The following is a 22,212-nucleotide window of genomic DNA, read 5'->3' on the forward strand; positions in this document are numbered from 1 at the left end:
TCGTACCACACGAACGTTTACTACTCTTATTTGAAAGTCCGCATAGTGTTGAGAACGTGTAATTAGAACTCTGTACTAATATATAGTCACAATAAATTAGTTTATTCGAATTTTCGTTGTGTCCTTGCAGTAGACTACACGTAAATGGGAAATTTTCATTTCCACAAACTTCACCTATTATAGTTAAAAATCACCATGTTTTGTCATTGATTGCAGATGATTTTGGATGGACTTATTTAGGATCTTTAAAGTTTACATTGTTAATTAATCATTTATCAGTATCAGAATCTGATATATGAGAAATTATTCTACAAACGTTTCACCTCATGAAACTTCCTGGCAGATTAAAACTGTGTGCCCGGCCGAGACTCGAACTCGGGACCTTTGCCTTTCGCGGGCAAGTGCTCTACCAACTGAGCTACCGAAGCACGACTCACGCCCAGTGCTCACAGCTTTACTTCTGCCAGTACCTCGTCTCCTACCTTCCAAACTTTACAGAAGCTCTCCAGTGTACAAAACAGTTGATACTTTTAGTTTTGTTCCAAATGTTGTTGCTCAAGAGGAACTACTGAGTGGTCCAATAACATTTGTTGGATGCAAGCTTAATTTTTCATGTACGACTACTGAACTTGTTCCTGGTAATTCCTGGTTAACAGTTGCTTTAGTGCGAGGTAGTGATAAAGCACTAGAAGGATTGGAATTTTATTATGACAGAGATATTATAGCCTATCGCACATTTTCTATTGGTGTACCCCAGGAGAGCTTCTGTAAAGTTTGGAAGGTAGGAGACGAGGTACTGGCAGAAGTAAAGCTGTGAGTACTGGGCGTGAGTCGTGCTTCGGTAGCTCAGTTGGTAGAGCACTTGCCCGCGAAAGGCAAAGGTCCCGAGTTCGAGTCTCGGTCGGGCACACAGTTTTAATCTGCCAGGAAGTTTCATATCAGCGCACACTCCGCTGCAGAGTGAAAATCTCATTCTGGAAACATCCCCCAGGCTGTGGCTAAGCCATGTCCCCGCAATATCCTTTCTTTCAGGAGTGCTAGTTCTGCAGGTTCGCAGGAGAGCTTTCTGTAAAGTTTGGAAGGTAGGAGACGAGGTACTGGCAGAAGTAAAGCTGTGAGTACCGGGCGTGAGTCGTGCTTCGGTAGCTCAGTTGGTAGAGCACTTGCCCGCGAAATGCAAAGGTCCCGAGTTCGAGTCTCGGTCGGGCACACAGTTTTAATCTGCCAGGAAGTTTCATATCAGCGCACACTCCGCTGCAGAGTGAAAATCTCATTCTGGTTTCACCTCATCTTTGTCTGGGTAATAGCTTGCTATTAATTACACTTCGTTCCCAGTAATTGCTACCTTTCTCGTTTACGAGATCTTGTAAGTAATTTCTACAAGCATGAGTGGGAATAAATTGTGATTATTAAAGCGGCCAAGGCTGCTGAGTGTAAGTGTTCAATATGTTGTTCCAGACATAGGCAGTATTCTATTTTATATAAAAAAATATATTTTCCTGTATCCATATTTCTGTTTCTACTTCCTCCTCCAATCACTCTTGCTCTTCGCCATGCATGACCTGTTTCGTCATAAGAATACTTCAATTATCTGTCACGTTCTCTATCTACAAATGGCAAATCTATCCATACACTCTGTCTTCCATGTCATCCTCAAATATGTTTAAGGTTCAGTGTGTTGTTAAATTCGTTTCCCGGGTATGTAAAGCTCTTGTCATGAACTTATTGCCACCCATTCAGCGTGAATTTCAGGACAATAAACACTTTTTAAGTTTTATTAATTTTTGTGTGTCTCTTTGGTGGAACAGAAAATAATGATGACATACAAGACGTTCCAGCAACTGCAACCAAATCGCGCAATGTCACTTCGAAAGTCCCAAGAACAACTACCAATTTATCTTGAGGTTCTCGAATTTTTCGGTTATAGAGATTGATAAACGCGGTCTCGGAGAACATTAGCTTCACTGACATCATTCTGAAATACTCTGCTTCTAATACATCGTTCTGCGGCGTTTTGTTTTGTGGTTCTCCTTTTCTCTTCAAAGCACTCACAAAAACAGGTTGGTGCAGCACTGCCCCAGCTAGTGTACCCGGTTTTGCACCACAGTGCAAAACCGGCCGCAAACTGACATTAGAAAGTTGGCATTCACTTAATGTGCACCACACAAACAATAAATTACTCATAAAAATGCTTAATCAAAATAATTATTTAATTTTTTACTCGTGAAATATCTCTCTTCGAAACTCTGCTCCAAAAAGCGCCCACATTGGAGAAAATTTCAGCGTAAAAATTTCACATGTTTAGAAGCTGAGGGAACATGGAGATACCCCTTTCGACACGCGTAACAGATTTTAGCCCATTTTCTCGTGTAATGAAGGGATTTCATCTATGTATTTTTGAAATTATTTAGTCTGGGAAACTGATTCAAATCGCTTTATTGCTTTTCTGCTTTAAATATGGTACTTTGATGTAAATCATGAAGGACACGATGAAAATTTATGTACGTTCCTTGAGTCTTCTTTCAAAAGAAGAAGTGTTTTCGACGTATCAGTTGCCGTAAACAATGTTACATTTTGTGTTTGACTTTATGTCTAGGAATTCATATTCGTTCTGGTCCCTTAATATAAACAATAGAATCTGTGTTAGGTACTTATTACATTAAAATAGGAATGAAAGATTGATTTCAGTCTGAGCTAAACACGCACAGGTAGATTATCGTGAAGTGAAACATACTAAGACAAACATAAATCGTGTGGTAATGTAGAAGGGAAAGGAATGGAGACTGCATAAAGTAAAAACAAAATAATACAGTATAGTTGCATAAACCAATGAACTTAAACCAATACGTCATTTAAGGAATTGGTTGTGACAATTTAACATAAAAAAAGGAGAGGACTATACAGACTTGCGTATCAAGAATATACAGTATTTATGTCATGCTGAAAATATGAGGCTTCACGACCTGAATTACATAAGCATAGATTACCAAAACAATTTGCATCTCATATTCCGTTTTACAAAAATTGTTATCAGATGAGCCCAAAATTGGACTGCATATATTTAATAGTGAAAACATTTGGTATGCCATAGTGCATTACAAAAGTACTTGTGACATAGTGTCTTACAAGAACGAGGATACTTGTGTACTTGTGATAAAGATGACATTGTTCATTTATTTCATTCTGAAGAAACGAACTACAGTTTGTGTTTAATATGGCATCAAACTTATGTGTGTGGAAACTTTACATTAGATTTAAAATTATGTGTTCTTTTATATTTCATGACCCTCAAGAAAAATTGAAGCGATGACTGAGGCTGACATAGAGACATACACAGCATGGGCTAATTGGTCATCTGATCCTATTATGAAAAGAGAGTTGGAGGTACACTAACCGAAAAACACGTTAGGGCAGAATGCCACTCATCTACCATAAGCGCTGGGAGCAATCACCGGTCAGGAAGAGGGCTAACTGCATATGGGCACAAATGTACAAAACGAAAGTGATCTCCACGGGGCCACCTGCATTCTCCATCAAACTTACGTGGCCTGGGGAGTCTCATACAGGCTGTTATGGTATCTGTGGCATGGACAACAAACGACTGTTGAAAATGGCAACACAGTAAGTCTTTAGTGTCTTTTCTACCTCTTCTAGGTTCAAAACAAAGAAATTTATAGTGTTTTTAGGAAAGAGTAATTCCTAATAACAAAACAAGTAAAATTACGTGAGAAATGTTGCAAATTAGGGCCTTCTCCATATGTTAAATTGCTATTGTGCCCTAATTCAAAAGCAGTGATGAATAAGCTCAGTCATGTTTTCATAGTTCAGCTGATTGTTCGACTGATACATATACACCGACAGATAAAGTCGTAACATGAAAAAAATTAACGTAGAGTAATGAAATTTCGGGAATACACTTCCCTGCGAAACATATTTAAGTGATCAGTATAGCAAGATCAGAGGCTAATTTAAGTGCGAAGTAAGCCATTGCAAATGTGAAATGTTGTTACATTCATGAATAACCGCCAGAACATTGTATGCAAGCATGCAAGTGTGTATGAATTGTGTTGTACCGGTGCTGGACGTCGGTTTGTGGGATAGAGTGCCATGCCTGATGAATACAGTCGGTCACTGCAGGGGTGGTTAACACTAACTGTGGATGAAACTGGGGTTGTCGCCCGATCACGTTCCATATATGCTCCATTGGAGACAGATCTAGTGACCGAGAGGCCAGGGAAATATGTATCTGCAGAGCATGTTGGGTTATAACAGCGGTATGTAGGAGAGCATCATCCAGTTAGGAAATATCCCCTGGAATTCTGTTCATGAATGACAGCACAACAGGCCGAATCACCAGACTGGAAGTCAGGGTGTGTGGGATAACCATGAGAGTGCTCTTGCTGTCATATTAACTCGCACCCCACACCAATCTCCGGCTATAGGTCTACAGTGTTTAGTAGACAAACACGTTGGTTGCAGGCCCTCAACCAGTCTCTTTCTAACCGACATATGGCCATCAGTGCAACCGAGGCATAACACGCTTTCATCAAAAAACACAGCAGACCTTCGTCTTGCTCTCCAATGAGCTCTCGCTTGACACAACTGAAGTCGTAAATGGCGGTGGTTTTGGATCAGTGGGATGCACGATACACGGCATTTGGCTCGGAGCTCTCCTTGAATTAATCGATCCGTAACAGTCTGTTGTGTCACTGTGGTGACAACTGCTGCTCAAATTGGTCCTGTAAATGACGTACGATACGCCAGAGCCATATGCTGGAAACGATGGTCTTTTTGTCTCGGTAGTGCCACATGGCCGTCTTCTTCGACTGTACGTTCTAGTGACCACTGCGCCAGAAATCATGCACAGTGGGTATATTCTGGCCTAGTCCTTCAACAGTATTGCAGAAAGAACAATCAGGTTATCGTAGCCATATTACACGACCTCGTTCAAAATCTAGGTCACCTCAAGGGCATTATTGACAAGAATCAACTCACTACTATCAGTCTCCAAGGTAACTAATACTCAAGACAATTACACCGCATATTTAAAGGAGACCCTGTTTGCATCCTCATAGGGGCGCATTTAGCACCACTCTGATGCGACTAGCGTGAAACCTGAATAGATATCATCATTAAGATGTCGAGACATGTCTACCACCTTTCGTTTGTAACGCATAACTCCTTCTGATAAGCAATTCTTTCTGTCAGTGTATCAGTTAAATTAAAAAAATTATATTCTTATTGTAAAAAATGCATAAATTCCATGTCCTTTTGTATAAATTTTTTGTATTATTTATGGATTAAATGCATAATAACGTAAGAAAGTGAATAAAGTCCATCTTAATTTCAACAATATACTTTCATTGCTGTTATTAGATGTACCTTGTTTTATATCCATTGTTTGTCTCTGTGTGTTGTACAACTAATTTTACCAAATGGATGTAGTTAAAATTCTATGTTGTTCGTTATCCATGGACGATGGACTTCACTTGCATATATTATTACTGTTTTACATGAAACACCACTGTAATTTCGCGATTTTAGTTATGATATGGCTAGTACCTTATTTGTCTTGTATAATAGGTTTCAAAAATAATTTTCATTGCAGCTAGTGTTTAACGGATTTTTACAAAAATTCATTTGATAATATCCAGATCATTATTACTTCAGTTTTGGTTCATGTTACTTCCACTCAAAACTTTGAAATGTGTCATGCTAGTGCATTCTACCTCCTCATGTGTTCAGATTCAACTATTAGGAAGTTCATGCCTTTTTGATTTGTATCATTATTTTACATTGGGGTAATAAGCGATTTTTCTATGTATGTTCTATTTTCATCGTATACATACTAGTTTAAACGTGGTAGCAATATATCAAGCCATGAATTAACTTGCAATTTATTAGTTGATGTTTTAACTAATGGTCATTCATTTTCTCATTGTATTAACCAGTTCATTACCTCTAAATTTAAGATTAGGCACTCATGGGTTACTTTTCTATAACGTTATTTGATGATCATATCACAGCTTTAACGGCGATTTTGAATTGTCAGATAATCAGAATTTTACTATGGTGTTTCCAGATCAGTTTGTAACGTCCTCTTTACATTTAATGGAAAGCTCATCATAAATACGCTCAATTTCATAAGTAGAAGGTGATTAAATTTGTCTACTGAATGGCCACTTTCGATCTGTCAATAATTTTCATTCAATAACTCTTCATTTATCTTTGCTGATACGTTGCAAGTAAGTCTGTGTACAGTAGAAGCCATTCATATGTTTTTGAGAGGAATGGAAAAACAAACGTAGAATTGAGATTAACATTAAAATGCAACTTCTTAATATATTTGCATTAACTTTAAAGGTATGTAAATGGATGATACATACACCTTGCAATCGTTATTTTCAGTAATTCAGAGTCCTAAAGGATTAATCTGTTGTGGTTCATGTTTGGGAAGAAACAATGCATTCCCAGATCGAGTGCTCATATACTACTACTATGCACATCTTGTAATCTTTGGTGTGTTTTGAACTTATGTAACATTTTATTACTTCCACTGAGTTCTTTTGACAGGCATCTAGGGTCCACACATTCACCACCCAGTTCTTCAGACTCCTCGGAATTACTTTTTCAGCTGATAGTGACCCAACTTTTTTAATTGTTTTATTAAATTGTCATGCACAACATATGGCAGTATCACAGTCAACGAAATCATGACCATCAATTCCATCTGAGATGTAAGCATGGTCTTTGCCTTAGGGTACATAGAGATCTACATCAAGGTAATCAATATTTTCACGATCATCTTGAATTTCTTCTTTTGCGATGCTGACTTTTAAGGAAATTCGTCCATATTGTGTGTGGCTTCAACTAATACCAAACCGTCATTTATTGCACTGCTGAGACAATATGTAAAAATAAGTTAGAGATATACTCGTATATATATTTATCCATACTGTATATAATTTAATTGATTGATCTAGTCTAAAAATTTTAGTGACGTTCAGAGTGAAATGACAGGGAATACTATCCATTTGTAGTGTATTCACAAATCGTATCTTATAATGCAGTGCAATTCTTTGGTGTACCTGCAGCATGTCCAATTTAAGAACCTACTTCCCACTTCTGAGTTGTGTTATGAGTTTTTTAAACCAGCTCCTTCCTCTACTTTGCCTTTGTGGCAGCAATGTTGCCTAAGTCCAGAGTTTGATGACAACTCGCGCAGTTTGCTGGAAGAAATGATAGTTCTGTGTCATTGAACTGTACTACCAGAGGGTGAAAGAAACTAAATACCATCCAGAAGCAAAATTATTTTGCTCCTCTCAAGACACATGTGCGCATTAAGGTTTTCGATGTGACTCTTGAAAAGGTTTGCAGTCTTCCATGCCTTCTTGTTAGACTTACAGTCGGTAGGATAAGATTTTACTCCGTTATAACTTCGAGGCATCGCTGACTTCCCAATCATTTTGAAAAATTTTGTCAGAGCCAGCTGCGCTTGTGGTATATGGTAGCGTCACTCCTTCTTCTTGCTTCTCTTTTCCCCAAAGCAGGGTTCACCATTGAATGCAAACATTTTCTTCGGCACTGAGTTAAATAAAGTCCCGTTTCGTCTTTCAGATGGTATTTTGCAATTAGACTTGGGAGATCATCCTCTTTCCAACATTCTACGGTGATAATATAGATGTTGTTAGGCTTTCCACGAATTCTTCAGCCAGTAATATTACATCTTACAATGAAGTCGTATAACCACCCAGATGGGTATATGGTTGTGAGACATGGACTATGGGAAAACCAAAACACAAGAGAATCGAAGGTTTTGAGATGTGGTGCTGCAGACGAATGTTGAAAATTAGGTGAACTGATAAGGAAAGCGGAGGTTCTCGTCTGAAACGACGAGGAAAGGAATGTATGGAAAACTCAGTCAAGATATGATGAAACACCTATTAAGACATCCAGGAATAACTTCCATGATACTAGAGGGAGCTTTGGAGGGTAAAAACTCTAAAGGAAGACAGAGGTCGGAACATACACAGTAAGAAATTAAGGGCATGTTACTGTGACGAGATACGTTTGGTACAGAAGAGGAATTTATGGTGGAATGCGTCAGAGCAGTCAGAAGACTGACTACTCAAAAAATTAAGCAACATTTAACTTGTTTGCAAATTCCGAGGCCTTTTCTTTCAGTATTATGATTAAAATAGGCACATTACCTGAACACTACATTTTTCGAAGTCAACAATCTTTCCATCCTGCACACAAGTGCATTTCTCAGTGTTTGGTCCAGCTTTGAAAGCACTAGACATTATTTTCAATTCATTGGCTAGTTCGGCAATAAGGTAGTATACTGGATACTGAGATGCTTTGCGATGTTCACTTTATGTTCGCTGGGACTTAATTGTGCATTTTCAGTTGTGTCAAGTTTCTCCTTAGTCGAAATTCATTTTCTTTTGTTTTGTAACAAATTCCCCATTTTCACATGCACAGTTATTGGACAGTACACTAAAAATGTTAGGTAAATTTAATTGTATCCAAATGATTGTTTTACAGCAATCTTTATTGTCCCTCCTTACGTGTGAAACCGACAACCACAGGATCATGAACAATAGCATCGCCATGTGTACTGTAGCTGTGGCCAGCAATAATGACTTCAAGTTTACATACGGACAACAAAACATCAGTTGCTGGCCACACAATAGCGAAAACGTTTCGTGAAGATTTATCGATCTTTGTCTATAGCAGTGGCGGCTGGTGATCATGTGCTAATGTGTTACAGCACATTGTAAATATCGCACTACATTTTGCCAATTCTCTTTGAATGTGAGACAGATATCGCACTAAAACTACACCATTTCTCATCGAAGGTGTGCTGGTACACAAATAACCCACACGAAAACATGTTTTGTAATGCTCACTCCGCAGTAACTATATGAACTCAGTGAAGGGACATAATCATCTGTTTCCAACTGTGCGTGTTCAGATGTGGCGTCCATTCCTGCTGGCAATAAGACGCTTCATTACTCACAATGCCAGGTCAGTATATTTCCTTCACAGTTTGTGTAAAATATTTTTCAAGCAGCACAGAAAATTCACAACGAATTCTGTAAATGATCTGCCGAGGAGACCCTTCACCAATAGATCTCTGGAGGAGAAAATGAGAGTGAAAGAGTCAGGTAGACCTACTCCAAATTTATATCTAACAGGAGGCGTCGTGGAATGGGGCTCATGGATTTGGCTCAAAGTATGTGACTGGAATCTGACGGATGTCCCTCAAGTTCCTAGAATTTTCCCCTTGAATTAGCCATAGGGAAAGGTAACATTCTCTTTAAAGATTTGCGAATGTGACGGATTCTGTAGCAGTAGTGCACATATTACTGCTGAAGTGCAGTGGTCAAGCACACCGATTGCCAATTTATCTGCTCGACATCGATTCTCGCTGCTACAATATGTACATATTTTTTTCATTTTATTTTATTCATTGCAACTACTAATTACAAAATACGAATATAATTGTGTAGTTCCGTCTATGAATATGAAAGCGATGTATTCAGTTATTACGAATTACTACCCCTGTATGTCAAAAGCCTAAAGGAGGTGGTGAAAAAATGCAGGTATAATAGTAAATTAACTAGGAAAGTGTATGAAAACAGTTGGAAGTCTAGCTGTGATGTTCACAATGCACTTTTATGCTTTCCATGTCGGTTATTCGGGAATAGTGATGTGTCGTGTACAGGAGGAGTGGAAAATCTAGAGAGCTAGTACATATTAACGTATTAATAAAAACATAGCGGAAATCATCAGCTTATAAGCAAGTCACTTGGTCTTAGAGCATTAGGTATATGCTAATATTGCAACCATATTAAGTCGTGGTTACCATGCCAACATAGTAAAAGAGAATTTGTTGATTTTCGTAATGTTGCACCACACGAGTAAGATTTCTTACGAGATACCGCTGATCTATATCTATACCAGCAATAATACCGTAAAACTGTCATGTCCGTCTGTTGGTTTATTTCAACTTCCTAATCTCCAAAACCATTAGATGAATTTTCATGGGATTTTCATGTGTAACTGATAGTGCCTTGGAGCGACATTTAGGAATTATTTCATCAAAATCGAATAACAGAGTAAACTACAACGTAAATTGAAGTTTTATCTGAAAAGTCATCTGTATCTCTTTGTCTGCTCGAATACGTTGATCTTCAAAAGTACTTGACGAAATTTCATGGTGTTTTCAACGGTAACTTGAACGTTACTCGGGGCTATTTACAGGCTTTATTTCATCAAAATTGGATCACGAAAAACAAGAAATCATAATTTAGAGTATTATCTGAAACCTTTGTGTCTGTCTCTCTATCTGAACACAATAATCCCCAAAACCACTAAACTTATTTTTAAGAGGTCTTCACAGGTAACTGGAACGATGCCTATATCGGAATATGACAAAGAAGATATTATAATTCAAAGTCTAAAATGGTTTTCTCAGCTTAGTAGTGCGGAACTTTACCTCAGTAACATGATCATCATGAAGTAGTACACTAAAGAACCAACAAAATTTGCAGATAGTTCCTTAGTACAGTTTACGAACCTATAGAGGGCCCTGTCATTTCCTATAGTCCACCAAAGATGTATTTTCAGAAGCTTACGTCAATGATAAAGTTAAGTGCTGCAATCGTAAATTTAGAAATGGAAACTGACATTGAATTGACGTTTCTAGGAGCTCCAGGTTTACTGGCTTTGCTCTGTGCATTAAAAATTTGACGACATTGCTTTGCTTCTTTCGATGGTTTTATTTTACATTCTCTAATGGACAAAAACGAATATTTCAGTTTGCTTTATGATTCACGTGTTTTGTCATTATATTTAGATTTCGTTATACTTACAAATAAAATGCCTAGAAAATAGTTGACCCCTTTGAGTTCGCCGGAAGGAGACTGAGGACTCTGCGGTCTAAAATTTCCAGTGAAGATCATGAGGCATGACTTCCTGCAGCTAGAGAACATCAAGCTTTAACTCACTCTTCTTAAACGCCTTCTGAAAGCGAACAGCGACAGAAGTCTTATCGAGATCATCATCCATTACCTCGCTCCTCAGAGCCGTTCACTCACGGAGCAAACCAACCGGACTCTCGCAGTTTTCGCACAGCTCCTTCGCGATTTATCGAAAGCAGTGACCGATAGGTAGCGCCACTGAGCGCTGGTCGTGAGCGCCTTTCATTATCTCGCGCGTGAGGAGCACATAAGTAATGGTCGATATTGTCACAATACTGCTAGAGCTTTAGAAAGTAATGATCAACAACATCGGCGTTTAGAATTAGCTATGGACAGTTATGAACGCATTCCTGATGACAGTAAAAATTTTACAATAAGTGAAATGCAGAGAATAAATTCAACAATGCAGTTAAAAAATCATGTGCAATGGCAGCCGACGAATTATGACACAAGAAGACACCGTAACCCTAGTTCCACCAATGGCCTTGTCGAAGAGGGCAAAGGAGAGGACAGAGGTTCACGGCACATTGTTCCCCTTGGGGTGGTAAAACTGCTTCTATTAATCGGAAGAATGAAGAATGATCTACGGCATGAGGATGCAGAAGCCAATGAAACCACTGCGTTAATGACTAGTAATGTGTGTCCAAAGAACATGTGGCCTGTAGCAGAAAAATTGTCATGATGATATCTCCATTGGCAAAAGATTCCCAACTATTACCCCATTCGGAGCTCCTGGGGAGGGGGGGCTGCAGAAGGAAGGTGACCACGAGAAAAAGTTCAAATAACCAACGAAACGGTAGCATTCTACTACACAGAGCCGGGAATGTCGGAAGTTTCAAAGCGGTAGGGAAGCCAGAAAATCTGTAAAGAGAAATGCAAGTGGTCAGTCTAGATACAGTGGGATCGATGAAGTGAAGTGGAACGAGGATGAGGACCCCTTGGTCAGACGATTATTGGGTAATATCATCAGCAGCAGAAAAAGATCTAAATGGAGTAGGATTCGTTATGAACAGGAAGGTGTGGTAGAGAGTTACTGTCAACAGTTCAGTGACAGCGCTGTTCTCATCAGAATCAGCAGCTAACCAACAATAGTTCATTTACAAATACCAAGAAGCAGATGATGAACAAATAGAGAAAGTATATTATTGTATTGAATGGGTAATTCAGTGTGTAAAGGGAGATGAAAATTTAATAGTTATGGAGGATTGGAATGCTGTTGTAGGGGAAATGAATAGAAGAAAGAGTTATGGTAGAGTATGGGCTACGTAGAAGGATCGAGATATGCTTGTATTGAATGGGTAATTCAGTGTGTAAAGAGAGATGAAAATTCATAGTAATGGAGGATTGGAATGCTGTAATAGGGGAAATGAATAGAAGAAAGAGTTATGGTAGAGTATGGGCTACGTAGAGGGAATGAGAGAGAAGTAAGAGTTCAGCAATAAATGTCAGTTAATAATAGCGAATACTGTGTTCAAGAATCACAAGAGGAGGAGGTACACTTCGAAAAGGTCGGGAGATACAGGAAGATTTCAGTTACATTACATCATGGTCATGCAGAGATTTCTGATCAGATATTGGATTGTAAGGCTTACCCAGGGAAATGTGTAGACCCGAGTCACACATTACTACTGATGAAGATGATATTCAGGTAGAATGAAGACGCTAGGAAGTCGGATATGGAAGTACTAAAGAATGAAGTTCTCTGAGAATATGGATACTGCGATAATGAATGGCTCTATAAGCTGTTGAGTTGAAGAGGAATGGACATCTCTAAAATTGTACTGACAAAAGAGTGCAATGGAAATTACATTGTTAAATGCAGAGAAGAGAGCACATAGATGGAAAGAATACACTGAAGGCCTCTGCGAGGTGTAAGACTTGTCTGATGGCGTGATAGTAGAAGAAACAGAATTCGACAAGGAATAAGTAGGGAATCCTGTATCAGCATCAGAATTTGAAAGTGCTTAAGATCAAATAAGGCTGAATGGACTGATAAAATTCCATCGGAATTTCTAAAGACATTGTGGAAAGTGGTTACACAACAACTACTCACGTTAGCGAGTAGAATTATGAGGCAGACGATATACCATCAGACTTTCCGAAAAACATCATCCATGAAATTCAGAAGACAGCAAGAGCCGATAACTGCGAGAGTTACAGCACAGTCAGTTTAGCAGCTCATGGATCCCTGTTCCTGACAAGAATAATGTACAGAAGAATGCAAAAGGAAATTGTGACTCTCTTACATGAATCAGTTTGCTTTACGAAGTAGTAAAGGTACGATAGAGGCAGTTCGGACTTTGCGGTTGATAATGGAAGTAAGACATTAGAAATATGGACACCTTCATTAGAATTGTCGACCTCTTAAATGTGTTCGAGAGTGTAAAATAGTGCAAGATATTCGAAATTCTGACCAAAATAGATACAGGCTACAGGAAAAGACAGGTAACACACAATATATACAACAACCGAAGGGGAACACTAAGATTGGAAAATTGGTACAAACGAAGTGCTCGAATTATAAAGGATGTAAGGCAGGAGTGTTCAATCTACACATCGAAGAAGGAATGGGAGAAATAAATGAAAAGTTCGCGAGTGGGATTAAAATTCAGGGTGAACGATATCACTGATAGTATTTGCTGATGTCTTTGGTATTTCAGTGGAAGCGAGGATAAATTGCAGTATCAGTTGGATGGAATGAACTGTCTAATGAGTACAGAATATGAATTGAGAATAAGTCGAAGAAAGACGGAAGTAATGAGAAGTAACAGAAATGAGAACAGCGAGAAGCTTAACAATAGAATTGGTGACCACGAAGCAGATGAAGTTAAGGAATTCTGCTACCTAACAGCTGAATATCCCAATACACAGGGAACAAAGAGGACGTAAAAGGCAGACTAACAATGACAAAAAGACCATTTTTGACCAAGAGAAGTCTGCTAGTAAGAAACATAGGTTTTAATTTGGAAAGAAATTTCTATTAGACTGTGCGTTTGGAACACCTCCTTGTATGGTAGTGAGACATGGACTGTATGTGAACCCGGAAGAGAAGAGAATCGAAGACATTGATACGTACTGCTTCAGAAGAATGTTGAAAATTGAGTGGACTGATGAGGTAAGGAGTAAGTAGTGTTCTCCTGAGATTCGGCGAGAAAAGGAATATACGGAACACATTGACAAGAAGAAGGGACAGGATGATAGGACCTGTTCAGACATCGGGTAATATCTTCCGTGCTTGAAGGAGCTGTAGAGGGTAATAAGAGGAAGACAGAGATTGGAATGCACCCCAGGAAATAATTAGGGACTTAGGTTGCAATTACTACACTGCGATGTTTCTCTCCTCGTGATGACTGGGTGTTGTGTGATGTCCTTAGGTTAGTTAGGTGTAAGTAGTTCTAAGTTCTTGGGGACTGATGACCATAGATGTTAAGTCCCATAGTGCTCAGAGACTACACTGCAATGAAGAGGTTGGTACAGGAGAGAAAGTCATCGCAGGCCGCATCAAACCATTGAGAAAACTGGTGGCCGATGACTCAAAAAAAAAAAAAAAATGCTATCACGTTTAGACTCTACGCCAGATACAATGACCCTGTAACAAATGAAGTTGAAACTGTTTTGGCTACTCTGGAATTTGGAAGGCGTAAAACGTGTTGTTTACTCGAGACAAGCGCCATCAAGAATTTTATGAAACACATCGGTCTTGCGACGCCCTACAACACCTTACAATTTGTTACCAATGTGACCTGGGTGTAATTTTGGATTGTATCAAGTGAACCCTACCATAGTATTGCTGTACATACACAAAAACTATCATCCCAATAAATTTATGCTCACCAACTGGAAATAAAATGAAATCATTTTGTCTAATAGATAAACCAGAGGACGAATGGTTTAGAGACATAAACACTAACCAGAGACTCCTACGCTCTGAAGCTCATCTTCACTGGCAGGTGGCTATGCAACGGTATGATAGCACTCAAAACATAGGCCGTAAGTGATCTTCGCGAGTCCATTTTAATGGCAGCTCACACTATATGCAGGGGAGTACGCAAGACGCATTCCGGTATGTGCGAAAATACGGATTCCCTGACCTGTTTATTACATTCACCATAAATCCAAAGTGGAACGAGATCACTCTAGATCTTTTTGCTGCACAACCATCGTGTGATCGACACAATACAACAGCCAGAGATTTCCATCTGAAATTGGTTTTCGATCAACTTGGTCTCAGACGAAATAGTATTTTGGTCAATTTTGTGCTTAATGCACAGCGTTGAGTGGGAAAAGCCTGGTGTCACTGATGCAAATATCCTCCTGTGGCTGGAAGAAAAAATACGTCCCAAAGATGACGAATTAGTTGATAGGGGCTTCATTTCCAGACTGAAACGCAGATCGAACCCTGTTTGATATGATAAAAACACGTATGGATCACTGTTGTGGCTGGGCATCAAACAGACACCCTCACTACACGAACAATGGCTTGGGTTCTAAATGATATGCCACGGCATTTTTGTAGCAAACGATAATAGGAGATGGTGGATACTCGTCATATCGTCGACGTTCACCTGAGTAAGTCAGTCCTACAGCTACAATAAATTCACGTAGCCAAGAAATTGTTTCGGAGGATCGATGAGTCGTGTCTTATTCACTGACATTATCTAAAATCTTAACACTGAAATGCACAATAGCACTGAAGCTATTAAATATATTTCCTACTACTTGAAAAAACGTAATGAGCAAGCCACATTCGGGTTGAAAAATGATCGTGGCGTAGTGACAGTGTTTCAATCGGGCCGATACATAAACCCTTCAGAAGCAATATGGCCCACAATTTGCTTCCGTATTCACGAAAGACACCGGTCTGTGATTCACCTCGATGTTCACATTTTAGGAAAACAGCGAGCATGTAATGTGCGATAAAAATATTTTCGGTAGGGGGCTTTTCTGGAGCGTATACGCAACCCAGTGCGACTCCGATGCATGTATATACACTACTGGTCATTAAAATTGCTATACCACGAACATGACTTGCTACAGACGCGAAATTTAACCGACAGGAAGAAGATGCTGCGATATGCCAATGATTAGCTTTTCAGAGCATTCACACAAGGTTGGCGCCGGTGACGACACCTACAACGCGCTGGCACGAGGAAACTTTTCAACCGGTATCTCATACACAAACAGTAGTTGACCGGCGTTGCCTGGTGAAATGCTGTTGTGATGCCTCGTGTAAGGAGGACAAATGCGTACCATCACGTTTGCGACTTTGATGGAGGTGGATTGTAGCCTATCGCTGGTGCGGTTTATCGTATCACGACATTGCTGCTCGCGTTGGTCGAGATCCAAAGACTGTTAGCGGAATATGGAATCGGTGGGTTCAGGAGGGTAATATGGAACGCCGTGCTGGGTCCCAAAGCCCTCGTATCACTAGCAGTCGATATCACAGGCATCTTATCCGCATGGCTGTAACGGATCGTGCAGCCACGTCTCGATCCCTGAGTCAACAGATGGGGACGTTTGCAGCACAACAACCATCTGCACGAACAGTTTGACGACGTTTGCAGCAGCATGGATTATCAGCTCGGAGACCATGGCTGCGGTTACCCTTGACGCTGCATTTCAGACAGGAGCGCCCGCGATGGTGTACTCAACGACCAACCTGGGTGCACGATGGCAAAACGTCATTTATTCGAATGAACCCAGGTTCTGTTTACAGCATCATGATAGTCACATCCGTGTTTGGCGACATCGCGGTGAACGTACATTGGAAGCGTGTATTCGTCATCGCCATACTGGCGTATCATCCGGCGTGCTGGTATGGGTGCCATTGGTTACACGTCTCGGTCACCTTTTGTTCGCATTGACTGCACTTAGAACAGTGGTCGTTACGTTTCATCTACTACATCTACATCTATACTCCGCGAGCCACCTTACGGTGTGTGGCGGAGGGTACTTATTGTACCACTATCTGATCCCCCCTTCCCTGTTCCATTCACGAATTGTGCGTGGGAAGAACGACTGCTTGTAAGTCTCCGTATTTGCTCTAATTTCTCGGATCTTTTCGTTGTGATCATTACGCGAGATATATGTGGGCGGTAGTAATATGTTGCCCATCTCTTCCCGGAATGTGCTCTCTCGTAATTTCGATAATAAATCTCTCCGTATTGCGTAACGCCTTTCTTGAAGTGTCCGCCACTGGAGCTTGTTCAGCATCTCCGTAACGCTCTCGCGCTGACTAAATGTCCCCATGACGAATCGCGCTGCTTTTCGCTGGATCATGTCTATCTCTTCTATTAATCCAACCTGGTAAGGGTCCCATACTGATGAGCAATACTCAAGAATCGGACGAACAAGCGTTTTGTAAGCTACTTCTTTCGTCGATGAGTCACATTTTCTTAGAATTCTTCCTATGAATCTCAACCTGGCGCCTGCTTTTCCCACTATTTGTTTTATGTGATCATTCCACTTCAGATCGCTCCGGATAGTAACTCCTAAGTATTTTACGGTCGTTACCGCTTCCAATGATTTACCACCTATGGCATAATCGTACTGGAATGGATTTCTGCCCCTATGTATGCGCATTATATTACATTTATCTACGTTTAGGGAAAGCTGCCAGCTGTCGCACCATGCATTAATCCTCTGCAGGTCTTCCTGGAGTACGTACGAGTCTTCTGATGTTGCTACTTTCTTGTAGACAACCGTGTCATCTGCAAATAGCCTCACGGAGCTACCGATGTTGTCAACTAAGTCATTTATGTATATTGTAAACAATAAAGGTCCTATCACGCTTCCTTGCGGTACTCCCGAAATTACCTCTACATCTGCAGATTTTGAACCGTTAAGAATGACATGTTGTGTTCTTTCTTCTAGGAAATCCTGAATCCAATCACAAACCTGGTCCGATATTCCGTAAGCTCGTATTTTTTTCACTAAACGTAAGTGCGGAACCGTATCAAATGCCTTCCTGAAGTCCAGGAATACGGCATCAATCTGCTCGCCAGTGTCTACGGCACTGTGAATTTCTTGGGCAAATAGGGCGAGCTGAGTTTCACATGATCTCTGTTTGCGGAATCCATGTTGGTTATGATGAAGGAGATTTGTATTATCTAAGAACGTCATAATACGAGAACACAAAACATGTTCCATTATTCTACAACAGATTGACGTAAGCGAAATAGGCCTATAATTATTCGCATCTGATTTATGACCCTTCTTGAAAATGGGAACGACCTGCGCTTTCTTCCAGTCGCTAGGTACTTTACGTTCTTCCAGCGATCTACGATAAATTGCTGATAGAAAGGGGGCAAGTTCTTTAGCATAATCACTGTAGAATCTTAAGGGTATCTCGTCTGGTCCGGATGCTTTTCCGCTACTAAGTGATAGCAGTTGTTTTTCAATTCCGATATCGTTTATTTCAATATTTTCCATTTTGGCGTCCGTGCGACGGCTGAAGTCAGGGACCGTGTTACGATTTTCCGCAGTGAAACAGTTTCGGAACACTGAATTCAGTATTTCTGCCTTTCTTCGGTCGTCCTCTGTTTCGGTGCCATCGTGGTCAACGAGTGACTGAATAGAGGATTTAGATCCGCTTACCGATTTTACATATGACCAAAACTTTTTAGGGTTCTTGTTTAGATTGTTTGCCAATGTTTTATGTTCGAATTCGTTGAATGCTTCTCTCATTGCTCTCTTTACGCTCTTTTTCGCTTCGTTCAGCTTTTCCTTATCAGCTATGATTCGACTACTCTTAAACCTATGATGAAGCTTTCTTTGTTTCCGTAGTACCTTGCGTACATGATTGTTATACCACGGTGGATCTTTCCCCTCGCTTTGGACCTTAGTCGGTACGAACTTATCTAAGGCGTACTGGACGATGTTTCTGAATTTTTTCCATTTTTGTTCCACATCCTCTTCCTCAGAAATGAACGTTTGATGGTGGTCACTCAGATATTCTGCGATTTGTGCCCTATCACTCTTGTTAAGCAAATATATTTTCCTTCCTTTCTTGGCATTTCTTATTACACTTGTAGTCATTGATGCAACCACTGACTTATGATCACTGATACCCTTTTCTACATTCACGGAGTCGAAAAGTTCCGGTCTATTTGTTGCTATGAGGTCTAAAACGTTAGCTTCACGAGTTGGTTCTCTAACTATCTGCTCGAAGTAATTCTCGGACAAGGCAGTCAGGGTAATGTCACAAGAGTCTCTGTCCCTGGCTCCAGTTCTGATTGTGTGACTATCCCATTCTATACCTGGTAGATTGAAGTCTCCCCCTATTACAATAGTATGATCACGAAACTTCTTCACGACGTTCTGCAGGTTCTCTCTGAGGCGCTCAACTACTACAGTTGCTGATGCAGGTGGTCTATAGAAGCATCCGACTATCATATCTGACCCACCTTTGATACTTAGCTTAACCCAGATTATTTCACATTCGCATTCGCTAATAACTTCACTGGATATTATTGAATTCTTTACTGCTATAAATACTCCTCCACCATTGGCGTTTATCCTATCCTTGCGGTATATATTCCATTCTGTGTCTAGGATTTCGTTACTGTTCACTTCAGGTTTTAACCAACTTTCCGTTCCTAATACTATATGCGCACTATTTCCTTCAATAAGAGATACTAATTCAGGAACCTTGCCCTGGATACTCCTGCAGTTTACCAATATTACGTTAACTTTTCCTGTTTTTGGTCTCTGAGGATGGACGTTCTTTATCAACGATGATAATGTCCTCTCTGGTAAGCCGTCAGGTATTTTATCGTTTCGCCCAAGGGGGGGTCCCTCTAACCTAAAAAACCCCCGTGTGCACGCCACACGTACTCTGCTACCCTAGTAGCTGCTTCCGGTGTGTAGTGCACGCCTGACCTGTCTAGGGGGGCCCTACAGTTCTCCACCCAATAACGGAGGTCGATGAATTTGCAACCATTATAGTCGCAGAGTCGTCTGAGCCTCTGGTTTAGACCCTCCACACGGCTCCAAACCAGAGGACCGCGATCGACTCTGGGCACTATGCTGCAGATATTAAGCTCAGCTTGCACTCCGCGTGCGATGCTGGTTGTCTTCACCAAATCAGCCAGCCGCCGGAAGGAACCAAGGATGGCCTCAGAACCCAAGCGGCAGGCGTCATTCGTTCCGACATGTGCTACTATCTGCAGCCGGTCACACCCAGTGCGTTCAATAGCTGCCGGAAGGGCCTCCTCCACATTACGGACGAGACCCCCCGGCAAGCACACCGAGTGCACACTGGCATTCTTCCCCGACCTACCCGCTATTTTCCTGAGGGGCTCCATAACCCGCCTAACGTTGGAGCTCCCTATAACTAATAGGCCCGCCCTCTGTGACTGTCGGGACCTTGCCGGAGAATCGGCCACTGGCCCAACAGGCGAGGCATCCTGTGGTGGCTCGGAAACGATGTCATCACCACTAGGAAGCACCCCGTACCTGTTGGAAAGGGGTAAGGCAGCTGCCACGCGGCCAGATCCCACCTTCGCCTTTCGGCCAGGCACGCGCGAGCCCACCACTGTCCGCCATTCACCCTGGAGTGATGGCTGACCGGTAAGATGCTCACTGCCGGAAGACGCAGCGACATCAGGGGTTCCATGCGATTCCAAGGCCACCGAAGTAGGCATAGGTCTCACCACAGTTGCCCCAACGCCACTACGAGCCGACGCCTGCGCCTCGAGCTCGATGAGCCTAACAGACAAAGCCTCCACCTGCCCCCGAAGAGTGGCCAATTCTCCTTGCGTCCGCTCACAACAACCACAGTCCCTACACATGACTATGTTTACCCTACTCTATACGGTGACAAATTCCCAAGATAATCTTCTGATGAGCTACTCTGATAATCAAGAAACACTCACTGAAATACGAGACGCGAAAACTACGCTAGGTTTTCCCAGAAAACTATTTAAAAGCTAAGCGCAGCAAATAAGTACAAAGACGCTTTATACAAACAGTACTCGCTGCTGCTGGTGCTCTCGCTCTGGCTGTCACAAGACAACTGCTGATTCAAGTGACTAGTGGCTAACGGCCGCGAAACAAACAAAAGACGGTTTTAGGGCGCTTTCTGTTCTAAACGATCAAGAAAATACTAAGAAATCTAACACGAAAACTACGTCAAGTTTTATCAAGAACTGTTAGTTACTATGCAGAGCAGATAAACACAAACAGAATCCCTTCCTTAGTGGAAGGTCGTAAACAAAATGCAAAATAAACGCTTTATACAAACAGTACTCGCTGCTGCTGGTGCTCTCGCTCTGGCTGTCACAAGACAACTGCTGATTCAAGTGACTAGTGGCTAACGGCCCCGAAACAAACAAAAGACGGTTTTAGGGCGCTTTCTGTTCTAAACGATCAAGAAAATACTAAGAAATCTAACACGAAAACTACGTCAAGTTTTATCAAGAACTGTTAGTTACTATGCAGAGCAGATAAACACAAATAGAATCCCTTCCTTAGTGGAAGGTCGTAAACAAAATGCAAAATAAACGCTTTATACAAACAGTACTCGCTGCTGCTGGTGCTCTCGCTCTGGCTGTCACAAGACAACTGCTGATTCAAGTGACTAGTGGCTAACGGCCGCGAAACAAACAAAAGACGGTTTTAGGGCGCTTTCTGTTCTAAACGATCAAGAAAATACTAAGAAATCTAACACGAAAACTACGTAAAGTTTTATCAAGAACTGTTAGTTACTATGCAGAGCAGATAAACACAAACAGAATCCCTTCCTTAGTGGAAGGTCGTAAACAAAATGCAAAATAAACGCTTTATACAAACAGTACTCGCTGCTGCTGGTGCTCTCGCTCTGGCTGTCACAAGACAGATGTGTTACGACCCGTGTCTCTACCCTTTATTCGATCCCTACTAAACCCTGCATTTCAGCAGGATAATGGACGACCGCATGTTGCAGGTCCTGTACGGGCTTTTCTCGATACAGAAAATGTTCGACTGCTGCCCTGGACAGCACATTCTCCAGATCTCTCACCGATTGAAAACGTCTTGTCAGTGGTGGATGAGCAACTGGCTAGTCACAATACGGCACTCACTACTCCTGATGAACTGTAGTATCGTGTTGAAGCTGCATCTGCAGCTGTACCTGTACACGCCATCCTAGCTCTGTTTGACTTAATGCCCAGGCGTATCAAGGCGGTTATTACGGCCAGAGGTGGTTGTTCTGGGTACTGATTTCTCAGGATCTATGCACCAAAAT

The 22,212-nt window shown here is 41.1% G+C and overlaps 1 non-coding gene across 1 annotated transcript; it reads right to left on the bottom strand.

The window, feature by feature from the left end:
* Window positions 1–354: 354 nt before the first annotated feature.
* Trnas-cga lies at window positions 355–429 on the bottom strand. The gene has a single exon. It is a non-coding gene; the product is annotated as a tRNA-Ser (tRNA).
* Window positions 430–22,212: the final 21,783 nt, after the last annotated feature.

This window comes from Schistocerca piceifrons, chromosome 7 (genome assembly GCF_021461385.2).
Source record: "Schistocerca piceifrons isolate TAMUIC-IGC-003096 chromosome 7, iqSchPice1.1, whole genome shotgun sequence".
Taxonomy (NCBI): Eukaryota; Metazoa; Arthropoda; class Insecta; order Orthoptera; family Acrididae; genus Schistocerca; species Schistocerca piceifrons.